Raw genomic sequence first — 19,897 nt, forward strand, 5'->3', positions numbered from 1 at the left:
ATTTTTTTAAACCGGCTTCGCATAGCGTATAAGTCCAATCTTCAAACCGACTTTGCGTAGCGTATAAGTCCAATCATCAAAATCTTCCCGCATATCATTTTATCCTGCCCCTAAACTACGCTGGTTTGATTCCTTGCAAAGGGATACGTGTCACGACCCAAACCCGGCCCTATGGGTTTAGCACCGTAACCGGCCAGTAATCCGAGATTACCAAAGGCCTGCAGAACAGTAATACAGTAAAACAGAGTACAGGGCCTGGCGGAAGCCAATACAGTAAATAAATAGTGTCCATTGAGCTGTGACAGTCTGTATGCAAAAAGGCTTTTCATACATTTATACATAAACAGTACAGAACAGTATACACAATATTTACAATCATTCAGACTAGGGACTCGACCCTAGATAACAGTACAGTAACACTCAGTCTATACAGAACAGTAAAACAGTACAGAAGATAGGCGGGGGAAAACAAACAAAACACCCCCAAGCCATAGCATGGCAACTCGGAACCTCGCAGTGAGGCACAAAGGCTGGCTTGACAAAACTGGAGTCTAACCCACGCTCCTAGCTCCGATCTGGTGGCTGAGCACCTACATATATATATAAACAGTGAGCTAAAGCCCAGTGAATAACACAATGCGTAAAGGGGTTTAGAATGAATGTCCTTACAGTAATGAAAACAGTTCAATTCAATCAGTATTTCAGTTGTTCAGTACAGCAAACAGTCATATGTGGTACATCCATTAGTATAACAGTAACAGTAGGTCTTAAAAGACCGAACAGTGATGATGACCATCAGTCAGTAAACAGTAGTGGTTCCACGAGGGAACCGACAGAGATCTCTGTAACAGTAACAGTAACAGTAACAGTAAACGGTAGGTACTAAGGATGCCACAGTACAGTTCAGAAATAAAGGACATACATTCATTTAGTAATACCAGTTCAGTAAACAGTTCAGTTCAGTATTCAAAAGATATCAGTTGAACATATCTTTACACAATCGTTACTCACAGAGTTTGGGCTACAGTAGGCTAGAGCGTGTCTCCCCAGTCGCCAACCCTACACAGTTCACAGGTTGAACACACACTAAGCTACACAGTTGGGAAATATCATAACTTAATCCCTAATTTGCCTTGGTGTATTCTACAACGATATCCTCATCTAAATGTCTTAAACTAGGCCTAAGAATGCCTAGGAGGGGATGAGGATGCAAAAATACACTTAGAAAACATTTTGCAAAGTTTGCTGAAAATAGGAGCTTCGCTCGAGCGAGACTTTCTCCGCTCGAGCGTAAGTCCAAAATCAAAGGCTTCGCTCGAGCGAGTAATCCTTCGCTCGAGCGGTCTGCAAAACAGTAAAAATACTGGATGCTGAGATTTTACGCGCGATGGTCGCTCGATGGTCGCTCGAGCGGAGCCCTGGACAAAGGTGCTCGCTCGAGCGGGGAATCCTTCGCTCGAGCGAGGAAGCCAAATCTGGAATTTCCAGATTTGCCTCCCAAGCTCAAACCAAGCATTCTACCACTCCAAACTCGACCTCTTGGGCCCAAATTCTGGAAAACATCACTAAATTCAATGTATAACAAGTTTCAAAGCTCAATTTATGAATTCAAGCCCCAAAGGTGAGTCAATTAAAACCATATTCAAACCCATTTTCAAAAATATGAAGAACATGCAAACATGCATGGATTCAAACCAAATTCAACCTTCAAAGCTTGTTCAAATGGGCTCATTTCTTCAAGAACATGATGAATTCATGGAGTATGACCAAAAGATGGACATGCATGTAACCTTTTGCCATGAAAACAACTCAAACATCTACATTACAAACATGCATGCATGAAATGAGTTCCAAATCAACAACAATGAACCAATTCTAGACTTGAATCACTAGAGGCTCAAGAATCTTACATGAATGAGCTTAAACACAACAAAGAGGGGTTGAATTCCTTACCTAGAGCTTTAGTTACAAGGTGAGGAAGCTAAATTTGCAACCTATGTTCCAATTCCTTCAATTTCCAAGCAATTCACAAGGTAGAACTCAATTCCTCTCCCTTTTCCTCTCTTGGTCGGTTAAGCTCAAGAAATGAGCTGATGAAATGCTCTGATTGAAGTGTATACAAGGCTCAAGTGTGTGCATTTGAGTGGACCACTAAGGGTGGCAATTCGGTAATTAAGTCCAACTCTTTAATTAGCTTATTTAATCTAATTTAATCATACCTAATCAATTTTCAGATAATTATACTATAAAATCACATTAATTCTAAGGATCATAGAACACTAATCGGTTTCGGATTCGGCCGCCGATAAGGCCTTCAATTAGCAGTTTAAACATATGAACATGAACAGATAATCATACTGTCAACAGATAAAATGCAATTTAACTAACATATACTCAATCAATTCGGTTTCCAATTTCAGTCAGTCAGTTCAGTACTTTTAATCAGTTCAATTATCAGTCAGTTATCAGTCATTATCCGTTTCGTTTAACAGTAATCGGTGATTATCGGTAATCAAGCAGTCATTAATCAGTAAACAGTATGGGGGTTGTTACAATACGTAGGCAACCTGCGGGCGCAACCATTTATTTGTTTGTACTTTATCTGTTTGTCCAAGTCTTCGGCCTTGTCAAAAATGGGTCGTCTCTGGGCTTTGACATTCACTCCTGTCACTTCTTAACTTCCGAGTTCTGTCAAAGAGGGGCAACAGTAGACACCCCATTTTTGACCAACCTTAAGACTCAGACGTCATTGATTGAACGCTCGGTGATATTTCATATTGCGCTCGTTCAGAAGTTTCAGAGTCCCGGCTGCAAGCCTTGCCTCCGGACTTCCGGACTCTTTCGTGCCTAGCCTCGGTTTGCGAATCAGGCTCTGTTTTCTCTGTTTTCTCTTCCCGAAGGGAGGGAGAGGTCTCGTAGACCATCTTTCAGTGGCCGTAGGCTACGTTTCACGGTCGTAGGCCATTTTTCCTGTTTGGAGCCCGGTTTCCGATTTTTCGGAGCCGACGGCCGTGTGCCTCGGTTCGGGACCACCTAACCACCTCCGTTTGCTCTGGTTTTTGGTATACACCTTATTTACTCCCTTTTGGGGGACACTGTGGCCCGAGAGACCAACTTCATGGTCGAATGCCACCTTCGGTGCTTAACAGCCCATTTTCGGGGTCCCAGGCCGCGCGTTTCGGTCCTCGAACCTCCGTTTTGCATCCGTTTTGGTTCATTTTTGGTGGAGACCTTATTTTCATAGTTAGGAAGTTTGTAGGAGGATGGGAGGCCAGCAATTATTCTGAAAAGCTAGCTTTATTTCTTCATCACTCTCCAACACCCGTTTTCCGCACTTGAAAGCCAATGTTGACCACCCCCGTGCCGCTTTCTTGAACCCTAAACCCCATATTTGTGTTGTACACACTTGGGAGGCCACCAATATTTGGTGGCCGACCAGTAATTGTGCCTGACCCTTTTGAACCCCTCTAAAAAATGGTCTTTTCTCTCTCCTGGTTCACTTTTTCTGGGTTTTAACCCCATAGTTGTGTTGTGCACACATGGGAGGCCACCTTTTTGAGGTGGTCGACCAGTAATTGTCATTGACCCTTTTGATCCTTGGTCGGCCTGCTATGGGAGGTGGCCGGCCGGCCCCATGAACCTTCTGAACCTGGCCGGCCATGACCCTTTCACCTGGTTCCTTACAGCTGCATCCTCTGTTTCCCCCCAGATCCTACATCCGGAGGGGGTCTTTTGGGGGGGAAATTTGAATTTGATTTTCCCCCATTTTCTCCACTCCTCTCCTCTATAAAACCAGCACTTCCAGCTGCATTTTAGGGGGTTACAAAATTGGTTTTGAGCCTTTGCCTACAACTCTCACTCTCTCTCTACTTCAACCATCTAAACCCTAAAAGCCTTGCACCATTTACACTACAACACATAACACAAGACCTCCACACTCCATTCCAGCAACTTGAGACTGTTTTTTAGGGGATAGGAGCACCATTTCTTGGTCCAAAAGCTGCTGTGTCGTTGCTCTACAAGGGTGAGTCTTCTTCCTCCCTTTTCTAGCCTTTTCTTGGTTCATTTACAAGTCATACTTGCAAGAATTTTTGGGTTCCGACCCAAACTGTAAATAGTCATATTTTGAGCCCCTTTTCATATTTGATCAAGGACCTCCTACTGTTTGAGATCTCCTACTATCACTTGCCTCTTTAACTCTCTTTTAGGCCAATTTTTGCATAGTATTTTAGGCTTATTTGTGAGTTGTTTTGGGCTTGGTCATAAACTGTAAAATAACTTTTTTTGAGCCCCTCTTCAACATTGTTGAAGGGATCTCTTCTGTTTGAGGTCTCATACTATCACTTGTCTCTTTAACTCTCTTTTAGGCCAATTTTTGCATAGTATTTTAGGCTTATTTGTGAGCTGTTTTGGACTTTTCCATAAACTATAAAATATCTTCTTTTGAGCCCCTCTTAAACATTGTTGAAGGGCTCTCTTCTGTTTGAGAATAGAAGCTACCACTTGTCTCTTTACCCCTCTTTTAGGCCTTTTCTTGCATGATAGTTTGGCCTTATTTGTGTTTATTTTCGTAGCTTGATGTAAACTGTAAAGTGACTTTTTTTGGGCCCCTCTTAAACTTTGTTTAAGGGCTCTTTGCCATTTAGGGTCGGCTGCTGTCCCCTTGTGTTTAATCTCTCTTTTAGGGCCATTTTTGCATGATAGATTAGCCCTATTTGTGTTCATTTTTGAGACTTATTATAAACTGGAAATACGCATGTTTTGGGAATTTCTTGCATCTATCTTCATGCTTCATGATCAAATAATGCATGCTTTGTATAGCTGTAAGTCATTCCATGTGCCTAGTTTCGAATTTCGGGGTTCATTCCATGCATCGGGTGCCATGTTTCCATGTTTCGGGGCTGTTTTGTATCATATTTCAGCGCTGAAATTTGCATGTTTGCATACCATATTCCATGCCTTGCCATACTTTGATAGAGTAGTATTTGTTGCCTTAGGTTCGATCATCGGTTTGCGTGCATGCGTTCACGTATTTCAAGAGTCTCATTTTTCATCTAACGGCTACTGATGTGAGTGTGCCTGAGGTCCACTCATATTGGTGTAAGTCCATTATGCATTGTGTATGCCATTTCGATTCATAGCATTGCGTATGCTAGGTTGTATGTTAGAGCATTGTGTATGCCTTGTTACATCGTGCATTGTGTATGTCATCTCATAGCATTGTGCATGCTAGGTTGTATATTAGTTGCATTCATGCATGTCATGCATATTGCATTGTGCTTGGGATAGGAGTTAGCCCGAGCACGGGAAACGAGGGACGTTTCGTACTTCGAGTGACGGAACGTGTGTCAATTCCCGGTCACCGACACTCCGAATTATCCATGATGGAGTTTAGGTCTTGTTGTGTTTATATGTGCATTCATTTCATATTGAGTCGTGCAATTCGACCCCTCGGCCATCATGCATCGATATGCGTGATTGGTGGCACGAGGATCGAGGACTACACTCCCCGAAGAGTAGTCATGCATACATATGTGAAAATACTTTGCCATGCCCCTTTGTTGCTCTCTGTTGCAGTAAATCAGAAATCGACAGCCTTCCGGAGCTTGGCACGCATTCCAAGAACAATTACAAATAGAGGCAAACCGGGGCATCACAAGGGATTTTCCGACAAAGGCAACCGAAGCATGCATCATTTATCATCCGGAGCAGATTTGAGGCAGTCCCTGCCTTGCATGCCAATTTATTGCTTTCCTAATTTAATTTGTTAATTAATTAGGGTTTTGTACATATTTGGACTGTAATTATTCATTTGGGACTGTATATTATTTATTCGGACCCTCCGAGTGAGGGCACAACTATAATAAGTGTGCGTGTATGTGATGTATGTCTTTCAACCCCACGTCTTTCTCCCTTTTATTTACCCACTTATGATGGTTAGATTAGGGCATGTTTCAATTAGCATACAGTATGATAGCGTATTTGCATTCATTTCATCTGTTTTGCATGCACCGGGCTCGGCGCATCATACTAACTGCATTGTATTTTCAATTCCAAGTTGAATACATGTTAGCTGTAGCATTTCATATGCCATGTCTAGAATAGCCGAGCCTGCTATAGTTGCATTTTTGCATGTGTTGCATTAGGCATTTCTGTATAATTAGGATCATGCATGGATTTCTAATTAGCTTCTGTTTTGGCTTGGAGTACTCGGTAAGTTTTATGCTTTAGCATCCTTGCATGCGTGTAAGTGACTGCCATGATAGCATGCTTACCATGAGGCTAATTGCTTATGTGATATATCTGCCTGAATGCCTGTGGGTGAAGGTTGAGTTATTTGGATTGGAACAATTCATCAAATGTGTGTTTTAAGCCCACTAGATAGTGGCAAAATCATGTTTTCTAAGCCCACCTGAGGGTGGCAAATCCACGTCTTAGCCTACTTGAGGGTAGCACCATTAAACCATTTTCAAAACAAACAAACATGAAATGTTTTGTTCCAATTCAGGCGATCTAGTCTATACTTGTATGCTGTGTGCATCACATAGTAAATCTAGGCTAATAACCGGAATAAGAACACATAATGTTTTCAAAAATAGATATCATGGTTAGTAGAGGCCGATCTTTGATCGGGCGAGCGGGGGTTCTCACGAAGTGACCTTCCCCAATCGTACCCAAGTTCCCGAGTCGAGGCAACTTTGGTGATGACGGACACGTGGCCTTAGGCAACGAGTCAGGGTTTCCTAAATTTTTCAAAAATAAAATATTTAGGTGGCGACTCTGTATCTGGCAAAGCAGTCCATGTTTGGCACTTCTTTCAAAATCTGTTTTCTCAAAACGATTTGTCGGATTTGGACTCTTTGGTTCATATTTAGAACCGTGACAATTTGAGAGTCCTGAACTGTAGTGAGCCCAATATGAACAGAACGGGAGGAACGGGACTTATCCCTCCCGAGGCGTTCGGGGACGTCTACATATGTGTTTTAAAGTGTTTTCTAGAAAATTAGCCCAAAAGGATCGAATTTGATGCTTTAAATGTTGATTTTGAGCTTGGAGGTTCAATCTGGAAATTCCAGAATTTGGACCCACGCTCGCGCGAGGAACTCCACGCTCGAGCGTACGCTTTGTGTTCATGCAGTTCGCTCGAGTGAGGAAAGTGACGCTCGAGCGTGAAATGCGTGTATCCAGTACATTGCATGTGTTTACAGTCCGCTCGAGCGAGGACTTGTATGCTCGAGCGAGGACTTGTGTCTCACGCTCGAGCGAGGGTCGAGCGCCCGTCGAGCGTGAATTCCATGCATCCAGTACTTTTGCAGTCCGCTCGAGCGAGGAAAGTCACGCTCGAGCGGAGCTCTTTTGTCTGCATGTCCGCTCGAGCGTAGAAAGCCACGCTCGAGCGAGACCCCTGTTTTCTGAAAATTCTGAAAAGTGTTTTAAAGTGCATTTTTGCATCCTCATTCCATCCTATGCATTCCTAGGCCTAGTTTAAGGCATCTTAATGAGGATAATGCTTTAGAACCACACCGAGTCAAGATAGGGACTAAGTTATTATTTCCCAAACGTGCAACTTAGTGTGTGTTCATTCTGTAACTGTGTAGGGTTGGCATCCGAGGACGCTCACTAGCCTATCTGTAGCCCAGAACTCTGTGAGTAACAATGTTGTAAAGATATGTTCGATCATGAATATTTTCTGAATGAACAACTGTACTGCTTTCTGAAATGATATTTCTTACTGAATGAATGTTTGTCCTATTTGTAAACTGTATTCGTGGCATCCATAGCAATTTACTGTTACTGTACTATACTGCTACTGTCACAGAGATCTCTGTCGGTTTTCATGTTTAGAACTACTACTGTTTACTGATATGATGGCCATCAACTGACCGCTCGGTCTGTTAAGACCTACTGTACTGTTTTGCTATTAGATGTACCACATATGACTATTATAGTTTCTGAATGACTGTTATGGCATGAAATATGAGCCACAAACTGAATGACTGATATACTGATAAATGACTGTTTTCAATACTGAAAGGACATTTATTCTTAACCTCTTTACGCATATGTTATTCACTGGGCTTTATCTCACTGCTCATATATATATATATAGGTGTTCAGGCACCGGACCGTTGCTAGAAGCGTCAGGCTAAGCCCTTGTTTTGTCAAGCCAACCTTTGTGCCTCACATTGAGGTTCCAGATCTGTTCAAGCTAAGGCTGCTTGGGGTGTCTCAGATTCACCCTACCTGTCTCTGTTATGTATAGACTGAATGATATTTGTACTGTACTGGTATGGTGAGGATTTGGTCGCTAACCTGAATGCCTGTAAATGATGGATGTATATACTGTTTTTGTTCTGAATGTGAACATGTTATGAAAAGTCTTTTTGCATACAGACTGTCACAGCTCATTGGATATCTTTTAATTACTGTTTTGGCTTCCGCCAACCTCTGTACTATTTATTACTGTTTTACTATTAAGTAGGCCTTCGGTAATCTCGGATTACTGGCCGGTTACGGTGCTAAACTCATAGGGGCGGGTTTGGGTCGTGACACCAGCGGCGTCCGGCAACCTAGCTCCTCAACATCCGTCAGACCGAGGGAGAGTTGCTACGCAGCTTCGTCACCTACTTCAACACCAAAGCCCTACAGGTAGTGAAAAACGATGACAAGGTCATCCTCATGGCATTCATGGCCGGCCTACGATCATCTGATTTCCTTTTCTCCCTCTCCAAAAACCCCTCAACCTTCATGGCAACCCTATTTTCCAAAGCCCAAAAATACATGAACGCCGAAGATTCCCTAGCCGCCCGACAAGATCCTATAGCCAAAAATCCGACCCCTAGAGAGAAGAGAAATGACTCAGAAACCAGAAACACCCAGTACAATCACCAAACACCTCAATATGCTGACCGATCACCCCAAGCCGACCGGTCAGCGCCAACTTGACCGCCCGGCCGGTTCGAACGGTACACACCCCTCAACTCCCCCATGTAACAAGTCTTGAACCAGATTCAACGTGATTATCTCCTAAAATGGCCCCAACCATCACTGTCTCCTTCCAACCAGCGAGACCAGTCCAAATACTGTCGTTTTCATCAAGACTACGGCCATAACACGGAGGAGCGTGTTAACCTCAAAGACCAGATCGAGGGCCTGATACGTCAGGGACGTCTCAGTCGGTTCACGGAAGCCTGCCTTCAGCAGAGGCAAAGGACTGAACCTATTAGAAACAACCGCTTGTGCACCCCTCCCCAACAACTCACACAATCTAATCAGGGTCATGATTGCCCTCCACAGCAACCCCGGGCACAAGGTAACCCCGCCCCCCTTGTTGGAGAGATCAAAGTTATTGCTGGCGAGCTTGCTTGTGGAGGACCATCCCGTTTGACTCAGCGGACAAAGCTCAGAAAAATAAGGCAGAGCTCAGACAAAGAAGTTGCCACATTGGACTGACGCTTCAAACAACCTAAGCAGTGGATGGAGCATATCACCTTTACGGCAGCCGACTGCACAGGCATTCGTTACCCTCATGACGACCCTCTCGTCATCTCTGCCTTCTTCTCCAATTACAAAGTCAGACGGGTTCTTGTCGACAACGGCAGTTCTTCAGATATCATCTTCTTAAATGCGTTCCGCCAACTCAAGATTGGGGAAGAAAGTCTGTCCTCTCTCCAAACCCCATTGGTTGGTTTTACTGGAGATCGGGTGACCTCCATCGACCCCATCGATTTTCCTATCATAATCGGGGAATACCCAAGGCAGACCACAAAGTTGCTCACATTCCTCGTCGTCGACTGTCCCTCTGCTTACAACATTATCCTCGGCCGCACCGCCCTAAATCCTTTCCAAGCTGTCACATCCACTTTCCACCTTGCCGTCAAATTCCCCACCGACCTTGGGATCAGCATAGTGAGGGGAGAGCAGACCGTGGCCAGAGAATGTTACATCATTTCACTTAAAGAGGTCAAGCTAAAGGAGGCTATGATCATTGAAGGACTCAACGTCAGAGACGAAGACGAGCTGGTCAGCGGGGAACCAGTGGAAGAGCTGGTCGAGGTCCTCATCGAACCCACCAACCTGGCAAAAACTGCCAATATCGGCAGCCAACTATCCTCTCAGGCGAAGGCCGACCTTACGACCCTCCTAACTGAGCACAACGACGTATTTTCCTGAACCTACTCTGACATGCCAGGTATTGACCCATCTTTCATCACCCACCGTCTCAGTATTGAGCCTCATTTCTGACCCATCCACCAGAAGCAGCGTATCTTTCACCCAGAGCGCAATACCCTTATTGCTTCTGAAGTAGATAAGCTCATTGAGACACAGTTTATCACAAACGTGGACTACCCCAAATGGCTGTCGAATGTGGTTCTGGTTCGTAAAAACAACGGCAAATGGCGACTCTGTGTCGACTACTCTGGCCTCAATCGAGCTTGCCCCAAAGACAGCTATCCGCTTCCTCGCATAGATTTGCTTGTTGACGCTACGGCCGGTCATCAAATGCTCAGCTTCATGGATGTCTTTTCTAGGTACAACCAAATTCTGATGCACCTGTCTGACTAGGAACACACCTCCTTCATCATCGACCGAGGAATCTACCATTATCGTGTCATGCCATTTGGGTTGAAAAATGCCGGAGCCACTTACCAACGGTTGGTTAACGCCGTCTTTCATCATCAGATAAGCCAGAACATGGAAGTATATGTCGATGACATGCTAGTCAAAAGCAAACTCTCCACTGATCATCTGGCCAACCTGCGAGAGACCTTCGACACCCTACGAAAGTACCAAATGAAGCTCAATCCGGAGAAATGCGTCTTCGGCGTAGGATCTGGAAAGTTCTTAGGTTTCATGGTCAGTCAATGGGGCATCGAAGCTAACCCCGAAAAAATCAAGGCCTTAATAGAAATGCAGTCACCCAGAACGGTTAAGAAGGTTCAGAGGTTTACTAGCAGAGTTGCCGCCCTCAACCGCTTCATTCCCTGCGTAACGGACAAGTGCCTCCCCTTCTTCAAAGTTCTTCGGCAAACTTTTGAGTGGACGACCGAGTCTGAAGAGGCTTTCCAATAATTGAAGTAGTGCATGGCCAACCCTCCCTTACTTTCTCAAGCGTTCAAAGGTGAGTCCCTTTTTCTCTATTTGGCCGTCTTCAACACCGCAGTCAGTGTGGCCCTCATCTGGGAGGACAGTTCTGTATAGCGCCCGGTTTATTACATTAGCCGGGCTCTCAGAGGCGCAGAACAGAACTACCCACTACTAGAAAAAATGTCATTGGCCTTCGTCACCGCCTCAAGACGACTCCGTCCTTACTTCCAAGCCCATTCCATAGTGGTCCTCATTAACCAACCCTTGAAGAAGATAATGCAACAACCAGAGCTGTCTGGCAGACTCATGCAATGGTCGGTCGAGCTCAGCCAGTTTGACATCTCCTACAGACCTTGAACGGCGATCAAAGGGCAGGTTGTTGCCGATTTTATCCTGGAATTCACTAATCCCACTCTAACCATGGCCCTACTGCCCCCGCGACCCCGGACTAAGGTGGAAGTCCGCCACTCTTGGACCCTCAATGTCGACGGATCATCCTGCAAAGAAGGCAGTGGGGTTGGTCTCATCCTCACCACCCCCGAGGGTGGTTATTTCAAGTGTGCTCTTCGTTTCTTGTTCGACGCAAGCAATAATGAGGCCGAATATGAGGCATTGATAGCAGGTCTCCGCCTAGCCAGAGACATTGGTGTTAACCATATCCAAGTGTTCAACGATTCCCAGCTCATTGTCGGACAAATTACGGGGGAATTCGATGCCAAGGAAAACACAATGCGGGCTTACAGGGATATTGCACTCCCACTTGCTTGCATCTTCAATACTTTCCACATCAAGCACATCCCTCGAGCGGAAAACTCCAAGGCAGATAAGATGGCTCAATTAGCTTCTGCAGACCAGTCAGACCTCAGCCACGGTGTCCGCCTCGAGTACTTGGCCCACCCTGCCATTTCCCCAAATCGGCAGCAAGTCCACTTCCTCCAAAATGAACCTATTTTATGGGCGGCCGACATCTTTCTATTTCTGACAACGGGGGAACTGCCAGATGATAAACAGCAGGCCGCCGAAGTCAGGGCCCGGTCGTTCAACTACATTCTCGTCAGCGGCCTCTTGTACAAACGTGGCTTTTCATGCCCATACCTGCGATGCCTCAATCCAGCTCAAGCGACCTACATGATGAGGGAAGCCCATGAGGGTATATATGGTAATCATTCGGGTGCCAGGTCACTAGTCCACAAAATACTTCGCACTGGTTATTTCTAGTCTACTCTCAATCAAGATACGGTTGACTTCGTGTTTATATGTGATAAGTGCCAACGTTTTGCCAACATCCCTCATGCTCCTCCTACAGAATTGATCACACTTTGCAATCCTTACCCATTCACCAAATGGGGGATCGACCTAGTTGGCCCATTGCCCACTGGCCGAGGCCAAACCAAATTCGCAATCGTCACCATTGATTACTTCACTAAATGGGTAGAGGCGGAACCCCTTGCCACAATTACCTAGCTGAATACAACTAGATTCATCTAGCAGTCGATTGTGTGCTGATTTGGCATCCCTCAAGCCATCGTCTCTGACAACGGCAAACAATTCGACAATGCCAAGTTCAGGAAATTCTGTGCAGAACTTCAAATCCAACCATGTTTCTCTTCCCATGTCATCCCCAAGCCAACGGCCAAGTTGAGGTTACCAACTGTTCTCTTCTGAAGATCATCAAAACTAAGCTGGAAGCTGCTAAGGGACTCTGGGCTAAGGAATTACCAAATGTACTCTGGGCCTACCGTACTACCGCTCAAACCCCCATTGGAGAGACCCCCTTTCGCTTAACATACGGCGCTAAGGCGGTCATCCTAGTGGAAATTGGTCTGCCTACCCTGAGGGTTTTACACCCGAATCCAGAACTAACTAAAGAGCTGCATCGGGCAGACCTAGACCTAATTGAAGAGCTCTGAGAGACCACTACTGTCAGATGGGCCTCATACCAACAGAAAATGAGAACACACTACAACCGCAAAGTCCAACCGAGGGAGTTCGCTGTGGGGGACCTTGTTTTGCGCAAAACAACTCTTGCCACCAAAAATCCGGCTGAGGGCAAGCTGGCAGCCAAGTGGGAGGGACCTTACGTTGTTAAAGCCATACCTCGTCCGGGTACTTACCGACTTCAGGACATGGAAGGCTGATACCTCCCCCATCCATGGAACGCCGAGCACTTGAAGGGTTATTTTCAATAAAAGCCCAATTTTTGTATCGATCATTTGCTGTATTTTCTTTTTGACAATCTGCATACTTGAATGTTTTTGTCCTTTTCTTATATGGTGTAAATTTGTGATCAATGGGCTCCGCTTTAAATGACAACAATCTTCATATCTCAATTATCTGCGTGGATTTTCAATAACACCTTGCTTGTAGCCTTAGCTCGACTGAGTAATTTAAAGCCTCAGCCATATTGAGCATGAAGGGCTTAGCCAGACTGAGTTACTTAAAGCCTCAGCCAGACTAGGGATGGCAATATGAACCCGGCTCGACGGGGACTCGGACCGCCCTGTCCCGATAAATAGGGTTTTCCCCGTATGAGCGGGGCTGGTATTTAAAAATACATCCCCGATGATTTTTTAGCCAGGGACGGTGATAGATTTCCCAACCCCGGCCCCGGCCCGAAATTTCCCCAAAATTTCCCCGCCTATAAACCTGTGTTTGGGGTTGTATTATTATATATATATATATATATCTCCTAGATACATGTGTTTGGGTTTGTATTATTATATACATATATATATATCTGACTCTCTCAATTCTCTCACTCTTATTCTTCTCTCCCTCTTATTCTTCTCTCTCTCAAACTTTCTCATTCTCTGACTCTCTTCACTTTCTCACTCTCTTGTCTTCTCTCTCTCAACTCTCTGACTCTCCCAACTTTCTTCACTCTCTCACTCTATTGTTCTTCTCTATCTCAACTCTTTGACTCTCAACTCTCTCATTGTCTCACTGTTTCACTTAACTCTCTCGCGATCTCGATGGTTCGACAATCATCCAAGCGACAGAAATTGCCTCATCCGTCACCGATCTTCCATGGCCTTCACACCTCTCATTCGCGGCTTTCATCTTTGGATCCAAATCCAGAATAGATCGCCTCCTTCGTCATCTCCGCTACCACCGATTGTGAGATCTAGATCCAAATCTGAATAGAGTTTTAGAGAGAGAATCAATGACTATTGATGATTTTCTCAGATCTGTTGATATTTTCAGATCTCTTTTTCCTTTCTAAGTTCTTTTTTTCCTTTCTCAGATCTTATTTATTTATTTATTTTTTTAAAGTTGATGATTGTTGGTGATGATGTTGTTGATGATGATGAATTGAAATATACTGAAAATACATATATATATATATATATATTTTTTGTGTCGAACAAAATTTTTTTAAAAAAAAAGTCAGGGTTTTTCCGAGGTCGGGGAAACCCGATCCCCGTTAGGGGCGCCGGAGTGGGGGGGCTGCTGGCGTTCCCGTCGGGGATCGGGGGCGGGGACGGGGATTTTTCTACTTTCAGGGATCGGGGACGGGCAGTGTAGTCCCCGGCCTCGCCTCGGCCCGTTGCCATTCCTAAGCCAAACTGAGCACGAAAGGCTCAGCCAGACTGTGTTACTTAAAGCCTCAACCAGACTGAGCACGAAGGGCTCAGCCAGACTGAGTTACTTTAAGCGGGTCTATACTCTTACGTTTCTCAACATTCTTTGCATTTTTTAACTTTCATTTCCCAACCCAACCCTTTCTTCCTTAACACTCTGACCATACGATTTAACATTTCAAGACTCACAATTCAAGGCCTTTATATTTCAACGTTTTCATATTCTTTGCGTCATAGTTTTCTCACAAGCTAGAAGAGCCCCTACTGGGTCGTGATTTGAAACTTCACGTTTTTTTAACATTCTCACATTTTAAACTTGACTTTGCGTTATGGTTTTCTTACATTTTAAACTTCACTATGATTTATACACAAGACTTGTTTGAGTGATCATTCTCATTCTTTTCTGATCTACAAGAAATAACAGCAACAGTATGAAAAAATACAACTCATAATTTTATTCATTTACAAACTTACATATAAGTCCACTACAGCAATTACACAAAAAATAAAATAACAACGATAACAAAACAACAACAACAACAACCAAAATTTTCTTTACAAATTTTATTCACACCAATCCTTCATCCTCGCTTGACGCAAGGTCTTCTTCTTCAACACCCTCGTCTAGGGGGGTCTGGGCCACGTCGTTTTCGTCTATCCTCACGTTGCTAAAGTCCAAGTCTGGGAACAGCTCTTCTACTTTACGCTTGAACGTTTTCCAGCCGCTGTCCCAGAACTCAGCCATCTCATGCTTGTAAAAGTCCGACCGCTGGAAGCTCTGGATCACTTCCTCTTCGCTCCGGCTCACGGTGGTCGCTCCCGACGGGCCAGCCCCCTATCCCCCTCTCTCGCCAAGCTACTGGCGATCGCGGCATCAATGGCCATCTGAAAGTCAGCGGACCCCTTGAACTGCTCTACTGCTGCAACACATAGGTCGGGGTACGCCGCCCTTTCAGATGCTAGCTTGGCCCTTTCTTCCTCCAAGGCCTTCTCCAGCCCCGCCTTCTCGGCCGCTGACTTGGCCCGCTCATTTGCCAACGCCCTCTCCAACTCAGCGATCTTCAGATCTACTTCTTCTTTTTCTTTGATTGACTAAGCACGTAGATCTTCGTTGCAGGTCATGGCCTCATCCCACCGTTCGTTGGCGACGGTGCAGGCTTTCTGGGCCTCTTCCAACTTATTCTGCTCGCCAACCAGTTGAAACCTGAGCAACACCACCTTGCGGCATTCCGTCTCCAGCTCCAACTTGGTCGCGAGCAGCTCAGCATGGGCATGGTCGGCTGAATTGCCCTGTACCACCGCCAACACCTCCATCTTCTTGGCCTTCTGGGCCTCTTCCAGCCCCCTAACACACGCACTCCACGCAGTCTTCCTCCGGCCTGCACTCTCCCTCCTCAAACTTTCAAGTTGGGCCTTTACCTCCCCCAGCTTGGCTTTCAATGGCTCAACTTCGCCTTTTGCGTACGCCGCTTTCTTCAGCAAGGCTCCTGCTAAGGTCGTCGCCTCCATCTGGGCCGAGCAGAGCCCCTTAGCAGTTCGGCCTCTATAAAACTCTCCATCAAGCGCACTACCGTGTCTTCCACCACGCCCAAGAGCCGATCTGCAGCAGTCCTAGCTAGGCCTCCTTCTCCTTCCAGTCGCCCAGACACTGCTGGAGCGTGGTAGATGACAGCCTTCAACTTTACCTTCTCTTCCTCTCCTTAGGGCGTAGGACCCCCCTTGGGCTGTTGCTCAGCCCCCTCCTCAGGGTCAGTCGCCCCACCATCCACTTTTTTTTAAGGGACAGTTGCCCTACCCTCCATCTTCTTCGCCGCCTCCTCTACTCCCACTTCGGGGGCCTCCTCTTCCATTACCTCCTTCACTCTCTTCAAGGCTGGCCCCCCATCCCTCTCCCTTACTCTTTTCTTCTTCTTCAACACAGCCTCCACCTCATTTTTGCTCTTCTCCTTCAGAGGATCGACTGGAGGTGGTCGTGGCTCAAAACCACTCAGATCCTTCCCCCCGAGCAGCTTGGGGCGCGGTCGGACTCACTCCCTTGCGATCGGTTTTGGAGCAGGCCCCAACTTTGCCTTTTTATATTTGTCCACTCTGGCAAACAATCTTCTTTCCTCCTCCTCTTCCCCCGTCCTCCTCTGCACCTCCAACTTCTCCCTTGCTGGATCCTCTCTCAACGGTTGCGGTCCCAAGTTCAGGGCAAACAACGTTGAAGGAAGGACCAGCTCGTCCCACCTCACTTCCTTCTCTTCCCTCCATTCCCTTACCTTCTTCACTCGGTCTTCGGCCGCCCCGTCCAACTTGGGCTCGACCGGTTTGGTGGGAACCTTCCATGTTGTGTTAACTCCTGTCCCACTGTTCGCCGTCACAAAGAGCCATCTTAGTCTCCACCCTTTTACCGACGATGGAAGACCTGCCACTAGCCCTCGCCCCACCACTGCTTGCAGAGTCACCCAAGTCTCCTGCTGACCGGAAGCCGTATAGCAGGAGAAAAACTCCTCTACTGTCATTGCCGTCCCTCCGGTCGCCTATAGCCAGGCACTCGCGTAGGCCACCACTATCTTCCAGGCGTTCGGCATCAATTGCCCTGGCGCCGCTTCTAACTTGTTGAGCACATCCACCACTATTTGAGGGAGAGGTAGCCTCAAACCCCCTCGCAACACTTCCTCGTACAAGCTGAATTCATCTGGCCACACATCCGACGCCCTTTCCTAGGATGTGGGCAATCTTAACCCTATCTCCGAGGGAATTTGGTACTTCCTTCTTAAACCCTCTAACTCCTCTGCCGTAAGTATGGATCTATCTGGTTTGGTGTGCCAGTGGTCCGGCTCCACTTGACTAATAGGTCTCGCGACTACAATCATTGTCTTGGGGCGAACCCGCACTGCTTAACTCGCTACCTCCCCCTCCCTTTGCTCCGTACGATATTGTTCCGCCAAATCTACCGCATCGTCGTCGCCTAACGGATCAACCCTTGTGGTTGTTGCTTTCTCTTGGGCCATTTCTCTCGTGTGTCTACGAATGGTTTCGGATGCGGGCACAAGAAAGTTCACAAAGTGTTGCAGGGGTGTATCACTGGAAACGAAAGAGTTTACTTTTGGAATGTTTTAATTTTCTGCAAAAAGATAGGTAAAGCGAATAATACCAAAAGCCCAAGGTTTGCCTATATTCCAAGGGTCGCAATTAAATTTTGCTAGTTTGAAAATTTTCAAAAATCCGCCAAAACTGTCTTTTCAACACCCTATATTGACCTATCGGTTCATATCTTGCTCAACGCCTAACCTTCCTCATTACGGGATTCCGCCACGAGTACGACCACAATCCATTGTCTTCTCTCCTACTTTGTCTTTTCCACTTCAAATCACCACGTGCCTTGCCACTTCTCGAGCCCCGCGCACCGCTACTTCTCTCTCCACTCGGCCACCCTTTGCGGTTGGCCCTCCTCACAGTCGGTCCCTCCACTCGGCCACCCTTCGCGATCGACCCTCCTCACGGTCAGTCCCTCCACTCGGCCACCCTTCGCGGTCGACCCTCCTCACGGTCGGCCCCTCCACTCGGCCACCCTTCGCGGTCGACCCTCCTCACGGTCGGTCCCTCCACTCGGCCACCCTTCGCGGTCGACCCTCCTCACGGTCGGTCCCTCCACTCGGCCACCCTTCGCGGTCGACCCTCTTCACGGTCAGTCCCTCCACTCGGCCACCTTTCGTAGTCAGTCCTCCTCATGGTCGGTCCCTCCACTCGGCCACCCTTCGCGGTCGGCCCTCCTCATGGTCGGCCCCTCCGTTCGGCCACCCATCGCCGTCGATCTTTCACAACCATCGTCTTCTTTATTATTCCCTTCGTTGGACTAAAGCTGCACTTGGGAATGATGGACTACTGACATGGACAAGCCCATAAAGGTTATAGCCCACCACTTAGGGCCCAATACATAATTCAAATATTAAAGCCCAGCGTTGCTGGAACTCAACATGGCATCAAGAACCAATGACATCTGAACACGCGGCAAGAGAAGGACAAGCCACATAAGTAAACAAAGATCCTGCAAAGTTATTGCACTACACATCAGCCATTAATGAAGTCCCTTACAACATTTATTGCAATAACCCCTCCCTGTTGAAACAGAACGGCCTCACCATGAACAAGGTAAGTTAGAGCATAGACTTTCGGCCAAGATGACAGGTCAGAAGGGACAACGAAATGATTACCAGAGGATATAAGCAGACGTCGAAGACAAGAAGAAGGTTAAGCTTTTTATCTCTAATCTATCTCTATATTTCATCTCTCTTTCTAACTTGCTCGTCGGAGGGCTCGCTGGGGGACTCCCCGTTCCCCGTCGAACTCTTGTGCAGGTCTTTTGGTGGGCTTGGTACCTCGGGCACTGGTTTGGGAAGCGTGGATCAGTTCGACCCGTTCCATCTGGAACACGCTGTACCATCAACTTCCATCTATGGCAATGGCTCTAGAAAATGACAAGGGGGGAATGAGTTCCCTTTGTTTATCAAAATAATAATAATAATGTCTGTATGAATTTTCAAAGGGTCCAGCCTGCCTCAAGTTGAGATCAAGACTGGACCCGTCCAGTTCGGCCCATGGGGCCCATTTTTGGGGCCCGTTTTGATAATTCGAACCGTTTAATATGTAGAACTCGTTGAGTACTACATGCTTGTAAAAAATCACGTTGATCGGATATCAATAGCTATGTGGTCAAATCAGTTTTGTATAAAAAAAATGGACGGTGAAAAAATTAACGGTTGATAAAAAAACTGTTTTGTTTACATAGCTATCGATATCCGATCAACGTGATTTTTTACAGGTATATAGTACTCGACGAGTTTTACACATTGAACGGTTTAGATTATCAAAACGAAACCCATAATGAGCCTTCACAAATCTAACAATACGATTCAGTCCGATATTAGATTGGACTGGACCAAAGCCACTGCCATTTTCAAAATATCTCGGAGAGAAGCAAACAATTGTACAGATTTCTAGTGAAACCCTGTTGGCGGCGCCTCCACCTATATAGCAATGGCACTAAAAAATGATGAGACAGGGAATTTCCTTTACTTATCAAAATAATAATAATAATATCTTTGCTCGGCTCTCATTTTTTAAAACTAGTTTTTAAAAAATTTTATACTTTTATTTTTTGTATTTTTTTATTTTTACTAAATTTTTTTAATATTTTATGTAAATTTTTTACTTTTTAGACACACTTAATATAAATACACTTA

Source organism: Camellia sinensis, chromosome 3 (genome assembly GCF_055761805.1).
Source record: "Camellia sinensis isolate YWXY chromosome 3, ASM5576180v1, whole genome shotgun sequence".
Taxonomy (NCBI): Eukaryota; Viridiplantae; Streptophyta; class Magnoliopsida; order Ericales; family Theaceae; genus Camellia; species Camellia sinensis.